This window comes from Miscanthus floridulus, chromosome 13 (assembly GCF_019320115.1).
Source record: "Miscanthus floridulus cultivar M001 chromosome 13, ASM1932011v1, whole genome shotgun sequence".
In the NCBI taxonomy this organism is placed as follows: Eukaryota; Viridiplantae; Streptophyta; class Magnoliopsida; order Poales; family Poaceae; genus Miscanthus; species Miscanthus floridulus.
In genome coordinates this window covers 63,492,071-63,504,917 of record NC_089592.1, presented here as the reverse complement: position 1 = coordinate 63,504,917, position 12,847 = coordinate 63,492,071, and the positions used below count along the sequence as shown (strand labels likewise).

The 12,847-nt window shown below is 50.9% G+C and overlaps 1 pseudogene; it reads left to right on the top strand.

The window, feature by feature from the left end:
- Positions 1-4,901: 4,901 nt before the first annotated feature.
- LOC136499916 (zinc-finger homeodomain protein 9-like) lies at positions 4,902-6,300 on the top strand (annotated as a pseudogene).
- Positions 6,301-12,847: the final 6,547 nt, after the last annotated feature.

Sequence of the window (12,847 nt, the reverse complement as noted above, 5' to 3'; positions counted from 1 at the left end):
CCACTCACCACCAATAGATGTGGCTGTAGGCTCATGACACATCGCCAAAGTCACAACCTCCCGGTCTCCCTCCACCACGGAGCAGATCACATTGTCACCCACCTTCGAGGGGTCCTCTGACTCGAGCTCCGCCTTGACATTGCTCCTATTCTCCCTAGCCCACACACGCCGGGCGACATCCTGCTCCTTCTGATACTTCCTCCAAGCCTCCTCAGCTCTCTTCTTCTTCTTGGCATCCGCCGCCTCCTTTAGGGCGGCTTACCGAGCCGTGCCCTTTGGCCCCTTCAGAAGGTGCGGCCAGGACTTGTAAACTCCAAGTCCCTACAAAATAGATGACTCAAAGTCAAGATACGGAAGAGTAAAAGGGGAAAAGAACATAGGAGCATACCAGATTGGACTGCTTCATAGCGTTGAGAGCTCCGAGCTTTCCATCAAGGGTCTCTTTAGGCCTCAGCTGTAGCACCGGGTTAAGATGACTCTAGACCTTGTCATTCGCTAGCTCCTCTAGTGATGCATGGTCGAGGTCCATCGGGCCACTATACATCCACATCGGCCATGTCCTCTCTGCCAATGGAGCGACCCGACGGCGGAAGAAGGTGTGGAACACCCACACCCTATCAAGGCCGTGCCGCACGAGCTTCTGGAGCTCTGCCTCAATAATCTCCACCTTCTTCTTCTGCTGGCTGGCGGGGCCCCATGACCAGCTCTCCTGCCTCTCCAGCCTCCTACCGATAAAAGGCAAGAACGGCGCCTCCATCGAGTTCCTAATGTAGAACCATTCCCTATGCCACCCCCGATTGGAATCATAGAGGGTGTACGCGGGGTACGAGCCCGACGCGCTTGATTTCTTCTGTAGCGTGAAGCCCCCCATCGGCGCGACCCTAAGCAGCTTCCCCTCCGATAATGCTCACCCAGAGCACATCCGCTGGAAGAAATCCACGTGCGGCTCCATCCCAAGAAAGGCCTCACACATGGTGACGAATTTGATGATGTGCAACACCCTAGTCAGATTGAGGTGTTGTAGCTCTAGGCCCCACTTATTGAGGAGCCCGCATAGGAACCAGTGCATGGGGTATCCTAACCCATGCTCATGGAAGGCGAGGAAGGAGACAATCTTGCCGTCCCGAGGTTGCGGGAAATCCTCCCCCGTAGGAGACCTCTAGTGCGTCACCTCCTTCGGCGGCAGCACCCCCTTCTCGGCAAATGCAACCAACACCAACTCCCTCACAATGGATGACCTCCAGCTCGACATCTCGCTCTAGATTCATGAATGGATCTGTGAGTTTTCTCCTCTCCCTCGCTCTCCCTTTTTTTCTCTAAGGAACCACCACGACACTCAGACGCTCTTAGCGAGAAGAAGATGCGGCAGAAGAGGAATAGGTGAAGGAATAGGGCAAAAGCCCTCTCCCTTCCCCTATTTAAAGAAGAGGCAGAGCAGTTGAGGAAAGGCAAAAAAAACCTCTCCCTTCCCCCATTCAATGTGGATGGGATACGATGGAACGCGCCCTGACCGATGGGACGCACCTAGCTAGACGGAATGGTGCCTAATCAGACATGACGTGGTCTGGGTATGGCCCACCACTACCACAAGTCGGGCATGAGAAACAAAGTGCCACTACGCGCAGGTGGCCCTCCGCCTTCCCAGGCGGGACTTGGAAAGGCCCAAACAATGAGATCTCCGCCTAGGAGAGACCAACATGCTTCCTGAGTCGATCGGATGGCTCAGGCAAACACCGAGAGACAGGTAAGGAGCAGAGGGATGCCCCATGTGGGCCATGCTGACTCCGTCATGAACAACGAGCGTGGATCCTGGTCAGACATATCCAATAAGAGCTCCTTAAACCTCATCACTCGAGTCATCAAGGTAACATTACCAACCCCCACTATTTCTTTATATGAACATTCATTCATCCATGCACGCATTCATTCATTCCATACATCCAAAGCATCACATATGCAGTTAAATTCATCACAACGCTCCATGTTGCGTCATGAAGCGGCTAGTTGCCTCATTCAACATGAGCAACAACCGACCGAGGGTTCGAAAGGCCTGGCCCATGAAGGGCTTCGAGGCCACCTCACGTCAAACAGAGCCATGGGTGAAAACGTAAATGAGCCCCAAGTGGCCCTCACCCAGTCTGCCCCGAAGCAGACTAGGGTCATCTCAACCTTCTCATTCGATCCTAACCTCTAGCCATGCCCACAGAATCTCCATCGAGGGGAGGCCAGTGTGCCACCGGGTCGGTCTTCAGAACTGACCCAGGCATCTAGCCGAGTTGCAGGTTAAGGAGCAGTGGAGTGCCACATAAGGGCTATGCCGACCCCGTCATAAATGATGGACCCTAGACTTTACTTGAACATGCCCATTAGCGAGCTCAGCCGAGCACGTGTCACTCGAGCCATCAAGGCAAGCGACGTTAGCTCAGCCCCTCCTGGTTGCGAGAAACCATAGACGGGGTAACACACAAAACTCAACTAACCCCTACCAAGCCCAACAGGGCTTAGGGGATCAAGACGCCCATCGCCTTGGCTGTGCCTGGGTCCACGACTCTAACTCGCCCGATCCCTCAGCGTGCCTGACGCCTGGATCCATGACTCCGACTCACCCAATCCCTCTGTGCACCCCGACGCCTGGATCCACGACTCTGATTCGCCCGATCCCTCGGCTACATGCCTAGGTCTGCGAGTCCATCTCGTGCGATCCCTTGACTATCCCATCGGCTACACCCAATGCCTCGACTGTGCCTAGGTTTGAGACTCCGGACTTGCCTGATCCATAGCGCGCCCGACGCCTGGATCCATGACTCCGACTCGCTTGATCCCATGGTGTGCCCAACACCTGGATCCATGAGTCTGTCCTCGTCCGATCCCCCCAACACGCTCGATGCCTTGGTTAGCGACTCTAACTCGCCTGATCCCCAGATCCGCAACTCTGATTGCTCGAACCCTCGGCATGCCCGATGCTCTGGTAGATGAAACTCCATCTCACCCAGTCCCTCAGCCGTGACCAAATGCCTGGGACCATGCTCCTAGAAACGATGGATCAGGAACTAGAAAAGGGAGGCTACGCCCACCAAAGAGCACACACTCACGCCCACTAACAAAACCCCTAGGTGATTCTACCTGAATCGCCCGGGGGGCTCGGGGGATCGGATTGTGACCCTACATGGAGTTTCCCTTACTATCCTCTCTGACAGAGGGTCAGTTTTTGTCTCTCGTTTCTAGGAGCAACTCCAAGAATGTCTTGGTACTCATCTTCTTAGAAGCTCAACATATCATCCACAAACTGATGGTCAAACTGAAAGGCTGAACCAGGTGCTCGAGGATATGTTGAGAGTTTGTGCTATTTTTTTTCCTAAGAAGTGGAATGAACGCCTGAAGTTAGCTGATTTTTCTTACAATAATAGCTACCAAGAAAGCATCCGCATGGCACCATTTGAAGCTCTATAGGGAAGAAAGTGTAGGACACCACTTAACTAGGTTGAAGTGGTAGACCGTGGATACTTTGGGCTAGAATTCATCAAGGAGGCTCGAGAGCAAGTGAGCATTATTCAGAGTCACTTGAAGGCAGCTCAAAGCCAACATAAAGCTTACACAGACAACCGAAGAAGGCCCTTGCAGTTTGCAGCTGGGGATTTTGTGTATCTCAAGGTGTCTCCTATGAGAGGTGTGCATCGGTTTGGTATCCATGGCAAGTTAGCCCCTCGATATGTGGGTCCTTACAAGGTTGGTCTTTTGTAGTGTGGTGTGGCCCAGTTGCTTATCGTCTCTAGCTTGCCGATATTTATCTACGGTACACAATGTGTTTAATGTATCACAATTGAAGAAAGTTTGGGGTTCCTGATGAAGCTATGGAAATTGAAGGGCTTCCCCTCTAGCCAGATTTGACTTATTTGAGCACCCTGTCAAAATTTGGACGAGAAAGGAAGATGACTAGAAATAATGTGGTGAAATTCTATAAAGTGTAGTGGCAAAACCATTTGGAGGAGACGCCATGGTGGGAACAGAGACGCTACATATTGAAGCATTACCCCCACATTCTCTCTGGTTCTGATGAGTAGTTTGTATGTTGGAAAGTACTTCCGATCTCCTTCCCACCACTAGGCACATGAAATCTCGGGTCGAGATTGTTGTTAGGGGTAGATTTGTTACACCCTCGATGTTACACTATACAATTTTTGCTAAAATATTGGCAGAGCATCAATATGATAGTGTATGAATTAAGAGAGTGAAATCACTGGGATCGAAACGTCATCGGAACGCGAAACGAATGTATGTTTCATGTCACGTTGTATCACGGATTCTAAATGAATTTTTATTTAACAGAAATGCTATAGAACGCGTATACGGCACTTAATAAAGTCAGTAGTACTAGCTTCATAGGCAACGATGAAATACTTGCGGTCACAGATGGGATTCTCTAGCTAGCATACTTGATAGCTTGGAAATCGAATTCGACGTGAATCCGAACGAAAACTTTGCCATTTTCTCAAGTCGAAAAGGGATCGACAAGCGAAGTTTGGGAATTTTTATAGGAGGATCGGGTAAGTGGTGGCATGGGCTTAGGGTTTGTTTTAATAGGCTGATATTACCAGCTCGAGCGTTAAATGGTTGGTTTAGCAATTGGATCATCGAGTTGGATTTTTTGGATAGCTTTAAAAGCGTGCACGACCGTTCCAAAACGATGGCTGCGTCTGGCCGTGGTCACCAGCCTTTGGTTCGGCTTGGCGTGTGCTCTGCCTACCCCTGGTGCGTGCACCCGCCCCACCGTTGCCAACGCACTGGCGCACACCCGCACCGTCACTACCGCGCTCATGCACACTCTCACACACGCAAGCCCCGTGCATGCACGCGCATGCCGTGCCAGTGGCTAGGCCCGCTTGGCCACCCCCGTCGTCGCCATGGGCCCGCTGCCCTGGCCGTCCGTGGCGGCCAAGAAGACGAGGCTCGGGGCGCCGGCGGCCGGCGGCGAGACGGGGGGTACCGGGAGTGCCTCAAGAACCACGCGGCGAGCCTGGGCGGCCACGCGCTGGACGGGTGCGGCGAGTTCATGCCGTCGCCGGAGGCCGACCCGGCGGACCCGAGCTCGCTCAGGTGCGCCGCGTGCGGATGCCACCGCAACTTCCACCGCCGGCCCGCCGAGCTGCCGCCGCCGCCGCCACCACTGGCGCCGGCACCGGCTGCTGCCGCGTCGCACGTCATGCGTGATAGCCGCACGATGCGCGGCGAGGAGCAGGCACCGGACGACCGCCTGCCGGCCGCCTTCGACGAGGAGACCGAGGAGGAGTCGGACGAGGGCTCGGATTTCGACGAGGACCGCCCGCTGTCGCCGCTGTCGGCGCCGGGCTTGGCGCCGCCGCACGGCTACCGCCAGCAGGCCGCGCCGCACATGCTCCTCGCGCTGAGCACCGGCGCACCGAGCCCGGGCGCCCAAACCCCCGCGGCGGCGCCGAGGCCGTCGCCGCCACCGCCCGCCTCTTCCCTGGGCCCGATGCCGGCGGCGCCCGGGACTGTTCCCGGCGGTGCCGCGGCGGCGAGGAAGCGGTTCCGCACCAAGTTCAGCCCGGAGCAGAAGCAGCGGATGCAGGCCCTGTCGGAGCGGCTGGGCTGGCGGCTGCAGAAGCGCGACGAGGCGGTGGTGGACGAGTGCTGCCAGGAGATGGGCGTCACCAAGGGCGTCTTCAAGGTCTGGATGCACAACAACAAGCACAACTTCGTCGGCGGCCACAGCGCGCGCCGCGGCGCCTCGGCCTCTGCTGCTGCTGCCACGGCCAACGCCGCGGCCATCCACCACCATCCGTCCGAAGCCGCCGGTGCTGTGTACCCTTCTTCGTCCCACGCCGCCGCCCCAGGACCAGCCGCCGCTGTCCACACACCCTTCCGCCCACGCCGCTCCACCACCCCGCGCCTGTCCACGCGACTTCAATATCAACGGCGCCGCCACCGACGCTGCCGACTACTTCCGCGTCCAACCGTCGACGGCGAGTGGTGGCGGCTCGCCGCAGTCGTCCTAGTCGTCAAGTTAGTGCTAATCAGTCATGGTTACTTGTAGCCTCGTGTCTAATTAACCCAACCCTAACGGAGCGAGCAATGGTGGATGCATGGGACGAGTGAAGGTTGCTGGTCTTTGTTAATGGTGGAGCCCGGAGAAGGATCTTCTAAAAAGTTTTTGGGATCTGATCTGATGATTCAGGATTAGTGGTTATGAGTACTAGTAGACTGTTAGTGTAGTAGCAAATTGTTCCTGAGCTGTGTACTTAGTTGGATGATGGTCGGGTGGATCCGATGTGCTTTGTCTAATGGGGTGATTGGTTAGAGCTACTAAATTTCGAGCTACTAAACTTTAATAGCTGCTAAACGATTTAGTCATTTTTAGTAACCTAAAGTTACTAGAGATGATTAAAGCTCTTTTGGTAGCTTTTAGTCATAATGTTTGGTTAAAAAGTTACTAAAATAATTAAAAACTACTAAATTTAGTAGCTACTCCGACGAACTAAACATGCCCTAATCGTCGTCGTCTAGGATATCATCATGCTGTTCAATATCTATATATATATATATATATAAATGCAAGCTCTCGTCGTGCCCTCTTCTGGATTGTTTTTGGTGGTATTGTATGTATCCTTTCTAGTACAGTAATTCTTTTGTCAGAAACTGTCTGTGCGCTGTACTATTTTGATTGGCAAATGGCGAGCTGGAACGGGAATTGCACACTCCCTCCGTGTCTCCGTTTGAATTTTATAGTACAGCAACAACCATCCAGGGAAGTACAGTATACTCCCTCCATGTTAAAAATAAATTGTTTGGACAGGACTTAAGTCAAACATTAGAAATATAAATTATAAATAACTTTTAAGTTGTTAAATTTGAAAATATAAAAACCATATGTATAGATCTGTCTTGAAAAATACTTTCATAAAAAATTACATATATCATTTTTTGATAAATATCTTTATAAAAATAAGCTATCAAAGTTACGTTTCAGAGACCGTATCTCTGACTATTTCGTTTCGAGTACGGATGGAGTACGCAACAGTAATAAAGACTGGTTGGTCCACTAGTCTGACCAGTAGCTAGCTACAGTATCAACGCTAGCCCGAACCCGTGAGATGGCTCGTGGGCTTTTGCTCGGCAACTTCAATGATCATAGGTGTGTCAGTGTGTATATATCGGGAACGCTTTGCTCCTGGCACATGCGGTGGGGCCACAGTGCAGTGTGTCAAGTACTTTTTTTACTGTGTACAAGTAAACTATTCACGGGGCACAGGCCATGGCAGTTGGCATTTGTAACCTCCTCCCGATAAGAATTGTGATTGTGAGGTGGCCTGCGCTTTTTGCTGGGCAGTCGGCTACAGCGCCGTGGGGGTCCGGTCTGGGGCAGGCGGACGACGTCGGTCTGGGGCAGCGCTGGCCGAGGCCGAGCCGATCCTGCCGCAGCGGCGCCGGCCGAAAAGAGGAGTCGCTGACTTGCCCCGTCGCTGGCACTGGCAATCGCTTCGGCCGCTGGGCAGAAAGTTCCGCGTATTCTGGTCGTTTCTCTTTGTTTCTAGCGGAGTGAACCGAGCGGCTTGTCAAAGCTGCGGTTTGTTTCTTTCGTGTAAAATAGCAGCACAACGATTACCTTTGTAGTATTTCGAAGATTTTCAATTTTCATAGGTACACAAGATATGATACGATCATGTAAAAAACAGGTAGGATTGTGGCCTTGTGGGTGAATAGTGATTATACCTGACCAGACATGCATGAGTTTACACTCATCCGTTCGGTACAGGCTACGCTACCACTCAACAATCACCACAGCACAGCCAGAGTGAAAGCTGAGAGAAGACAATATCTTTTGTTTTTTTTTATCTTTGTCAATTGTCATCATCGATGGCTCTGCAATTCCCTAGAGGATTTGGCTGCAGGTTTTACTCTAGCTTCGTGGGGCTCACATGTGGTCGATCATCCTGAACAGCTGACAAATTACGGCGTCAGTCCTTTCCAAATTCGCTAGCGGCCGTGGAGGGGGTGTTTGGTCACGGAGACTAAAGTTCTCGAACGTTCAGACATTAATTAAGAGGACTAAATATAAGTTAATTATAAAACTAATTACATAGACGGAGACTAATTTACGAGATAAATTTATTAAGCCTAACTAATCTATTATTAGCATATATTTACTGTAGCGCCACGTTGTCAAATCATGTACTAATTAGGCTTGATAGATTCGTCTCTCAAATTAATCTCACTCTATGTATTTAGTTTTATAATTAATCAATATTTAATACTCTAAATTAATGTTTAAATATTTAATGTGACAGAAACCAAAATTTAACCGGTGCAACCGATCACCCTCTAAAAGTTATTAAAAAAATAAACAGGCAGATTGCAGGAACATGTCAGTCCCTTGGAAAACTTTGGGAGACGTGCGAGCTCAGCGCTTGCATCGGTGCTAGCTACGGAATAAGTTTTTTTACTCTCTTTTCATCATATTAAATCTTTTATATATGCATAGAGTATTAAATATAGATAAAAAATAACTAATTATATAGTTTGATTGTAAATTACGAGACGAATGTTTTGAGCCTAGTTAGGCCATGATTGAACAATAATTGTCAAATATAAACGAAAGTGCTATAATACCAAATACTGATTTCTAACCTCAATCTAAACCAGGCCTAAACGAGAATTCTAGTTCTCTCTCTTCGTGATTGGACAGGTACTTCTCCAAGCCAGCAAACCTGTCAGCAGTTGGGGACCCTCTAGCCACAATGTTACCGCGAGGTCTGAAACTTTTATCTGCATGCGATGCCAGAACTTGTTTCAACTCACAGCGTTCGGCATCGATTCTGTAGGGACCACTGAATATTTAAAATGCAAAAAACAATTCGTTTTACTCTACCTAGAAGACACATGCAACTGCATATTAATGACAAGCATTGAGGCATGTAGAATCACCGATGCTAGCTTTTTTTTTATTCAGCATCGCCTCACACAGCGTGTAAATCGATGCCTGGTTAGGAGAGAGAACATTTCAGCATCGGTCGGAAAGGCACGCTGTGGCCAGTCTTAGGGCATTCTTGGCTGGTTTGGCTGGTGCATAAGTTACTTATACTTATTTGTACAACTAATTTTTAAAAAAGAAAAATATTATATCATACCGAGCCAACTTATTAGAGCAGCCACACATAGCTTTTAGTGGTGAGTCGACTCACCGTAGCCACGTAAGACTGTGAGGAGTGTGTAAAATCATTGATGGCGTTCGGCTGGTGGCCTCAACAGTGAATTTTGGATGGTTTCGGATGATTTAATAGTATTTTATGAGAGAGAATAAACTGAAATAAACAGAACCAGCCGAACACAGTGATTTTCTATTGTTGAATTACTATTCACTGCATGTATAGGCCCCGCAACATAAATATACAAATGGAGAAAAAAAAAACAAACTGCCATGCACCAATCATTTTTGACTCCTCACAGCTACAGGCAATGAGACTGCGAAAATATTATTCAATTCTCTTTCCATCGACTCAAGAACTTGCGTCGACTTTTCTCTCACCTACGCATGCATCGACTCCTCCAGTCGTTTGATTCGATTCCAGGTCATTTGAAGAGTCACTTTTTCAGGCCACTGGACAAGCCCAACCCTGGCCTGATCTGCTCCCCGGCGCAGCGGCATGGTGCCTTCGCCGATCAGCCTGCACGCTGATCGACACGTCCCCCCCCCCCCCCCCCCCCCCCCCCCCCCCGATGCATTTCGGGTTAAGTTTCCAAAAGGCATTAGCAGGTAATCGTTGGATATGTTGGATGTTCCCATAATTAGAAATGGCTTTATTCATATAATAGTGACAGTTTTGTGACCCTAGCCGTAAATAGTACAACCCTAGTCTAGGTCATTTTGGCTTTTATACATACGTAGCTTTTGCTATGCATCTATAAAAAAAAACTCGGTTGTTGAGGTACAAACCGTCCCCACGGTATTAGATGTCTGCTGGACCTGGGCCGTGCGGCACTCAAGGCGCACACACATGGTCCATTGGCCGAACCAGACTTGACAGGAGAAGATTCCTAGTCCCCGACCGAGAAAATCCCCGAACCCTGATGTCGGGGACCAATACTAGAGTACCCGAAGAGGAGCTAATAACCATCAACATTAACTCGTTCGAGCAGTCAAGAACGTGACTACAGCTCCAATCGACCCCAAGGTGCCCAAACTCCGCCTCGTCCGACCCCTGAGGGTTGGCTCCGCCTCGCCCGACACCGAGGCCGCGGGCTCCGCCTCGCCCGACACCTGAGGGTTGGCTCCGCCTCGCCCGACACCGAGACCGCGGGCTCCGCCTCGTCCGACCCCTGAGGGTTGGATCCACCTCACCCGACACCGAGGCCTGAGGGTTGGCTCCGTCTCGCCCGACACCGTGGCAGCGGGCTCCGCCTCATCCGACCCCTGAGGGTTGGCTCCGCCTTGCCCGACACCGAGGCCGTGGGCTTCGCCTCGCTCGACTCCTGAGGGTTGGCTCTGTCTCGCCTAACAGCAAGGCCGCGAGCTCTGCCTCGCTTGACCCCTGAGGGTTGGCTCCGCCTCGCCTGACACCAAGGCCACGGGCTCCACCTCGCCCGATACCGAGGCCGCGGGCTCCGCCTCGCCCGACCCCTAAGGGTTGGCTCCACCTCGTCCGACACCGAGGCTACGGGCTCCGCCTCGCCAGACCCCTAAGGGTTGACTCTGCCTCGCTCAACCCCTCAGGGTTGGCTCCACCTCGCCTGACACCGAGGCCGTGGGCTCCGCCTCGCTCGACCCCTGAGGGTGGGCTCCGTCTTGCCCGACCCTTGGGTTTGGGCTCCGACTCGCCCGAGCCTTAGGTTTGCGCTCCGCCTTGCTCGGTCTCTGGGGAGGAACTTCGCCTCGCTCGACCCCGAGGCCGGGGACTCCGTCTCGCCCGACGGAGACTTATACCGCCGCCAACCACTCCAGGTCCAAGCGTATGGGCCTAAATCAAAGCTCTGACACTAGGGAGGTCACCGGCATGCCTCGATATAACCTGTGGCCATGATGGGCCATACCGATGTTGTTATGTCTAACCCTCGTACGGGCACTGATAGGCGTGTCAGTTCACCATGACGTTCGCTAGGACAAAGTGGAATGCCACGACTGGGAGACAACGCCTGCGCATGGCGCCAGTGACAGACAGGGCCGCGATATGGAGCTGTCCCTGTTGACGTCTACAGGGTCGACGGGACCCGCGTGAAGGAAAAGAAGGACCCAACGATCCTGGAAGATTTTTTCTCCTTCTCGTTCTCCTCTTTTCCCTCGACTATAATCTGTGCTTTCCCTTGGCCTATAAAAGGGAAGGTAGGGCATCGAACCATGGGACTAGAATCGATCGCATCACAACACATCACACTGATTCGGACTCAAACCCTGAACCAATTAGAACACACAAGCAAGCAGTAGAGAAGCGACCGAGCCCTCGGCGCCCGTTCACTCCTCTCACCAGAGACTTAGGGACTGTCCCTCTCTTGACCGTTTGTAACCTATACTACAAGCTTTTAGTGCTAGTAACACGAGCAGCAGCAACGAACTGGACGTAAGGACATTCTATCCGAACCAGTATGAACCTTGTGTCCTCTTAGCACACCATCCGAGCCAGACGCGTAATATTAGAAATTTACTTGTTGGTGGCAACTCAAAACACCGACACCTAACTTCTACAGCGAGTTTTTTTTACCCCAGCGGCCCAGCCTAAGATTCGCCCTAGCTAGAGTTCGAACTCATGACTTGGGGATCCCTCTGGAGTGACTAGACCAACAGGACTAGCATCCTTTGGCGCTATGCACCTATATATACTATACGTTTAACATAATAAAAGTTATGTATTTAGAAAAGTTAAGACGATCATTAAATTAAAATGGAAGGATTACTCTGGATTATACTTGGAGCGGTGAGATGCTATCGTTGCTTCTTCTTTGAAATATGCAAAAAATCCAATGTCCACAGCAAAATCGTAACCGATAAAAAATGATTACAACAAGAGTCGCTAGGGGACAGTCCGAATTTTTTACAATTTAGCCCTTTTTTGAAAGTTTCTCACAAATAGACCCCTGGCGAAAAGAATTCAGAAAATGGACCCTTAGCTCAGAGCCATTGATGTCGGCGCCTACCTCGGCGCCAGCGTCTCTGGCACCAAGCTCCTGGGCATAGAGGATGGCATGGCAGGAGCTCAGCGTCGTAGATTTTGGCGCCGAGCTCGACGCGAACGTTAATGGTCCACCACTGGCCTCGCCCCGTGTTGCCGCCGTCCAGCGTCGGCGTGCCTCCTGCATCCCACGCCCGCCGCGCGCCATCGCTGTCGTCGGCCGCGCCACCACCGACCCCGCCACCTGCAGCGGCCGGCTGTGCCACCGCCGGTCTGGATCGTCGGCCTGACCTAAGCCCATCGTCCGCTGCGACTCCTTCGACGTTCGTGGAGCAGTCGTTGGAAAGGTAAAAATTATAAATATGCAATGTACCTACTTAGTTGGCATTTGTTATTTACTAGTTAATGTGATGACTTAGATAGTTGATTTAGTTAGTGATCTAGTGAGAGATATATATATATATATAGATAGATAGTAACATAGATACATAGGTTCATAGATATAGTTAGATAGCTACTTAGATATGTAGTTACATATTTAGTTAACTACATATGATCTAGCTATTTAGTGAGTACATTGTATATATATACGTAGTTATTATCTTGATTACTTAGTTTATAGCTAGAAAGTACTTGTTAGGTACTATGTATCGTCTAATTTTGACTAAAGGATATGTGTTTCATTACATGTTTGAACTAGATGGACAACCTAGTGACCATATATCATGGAG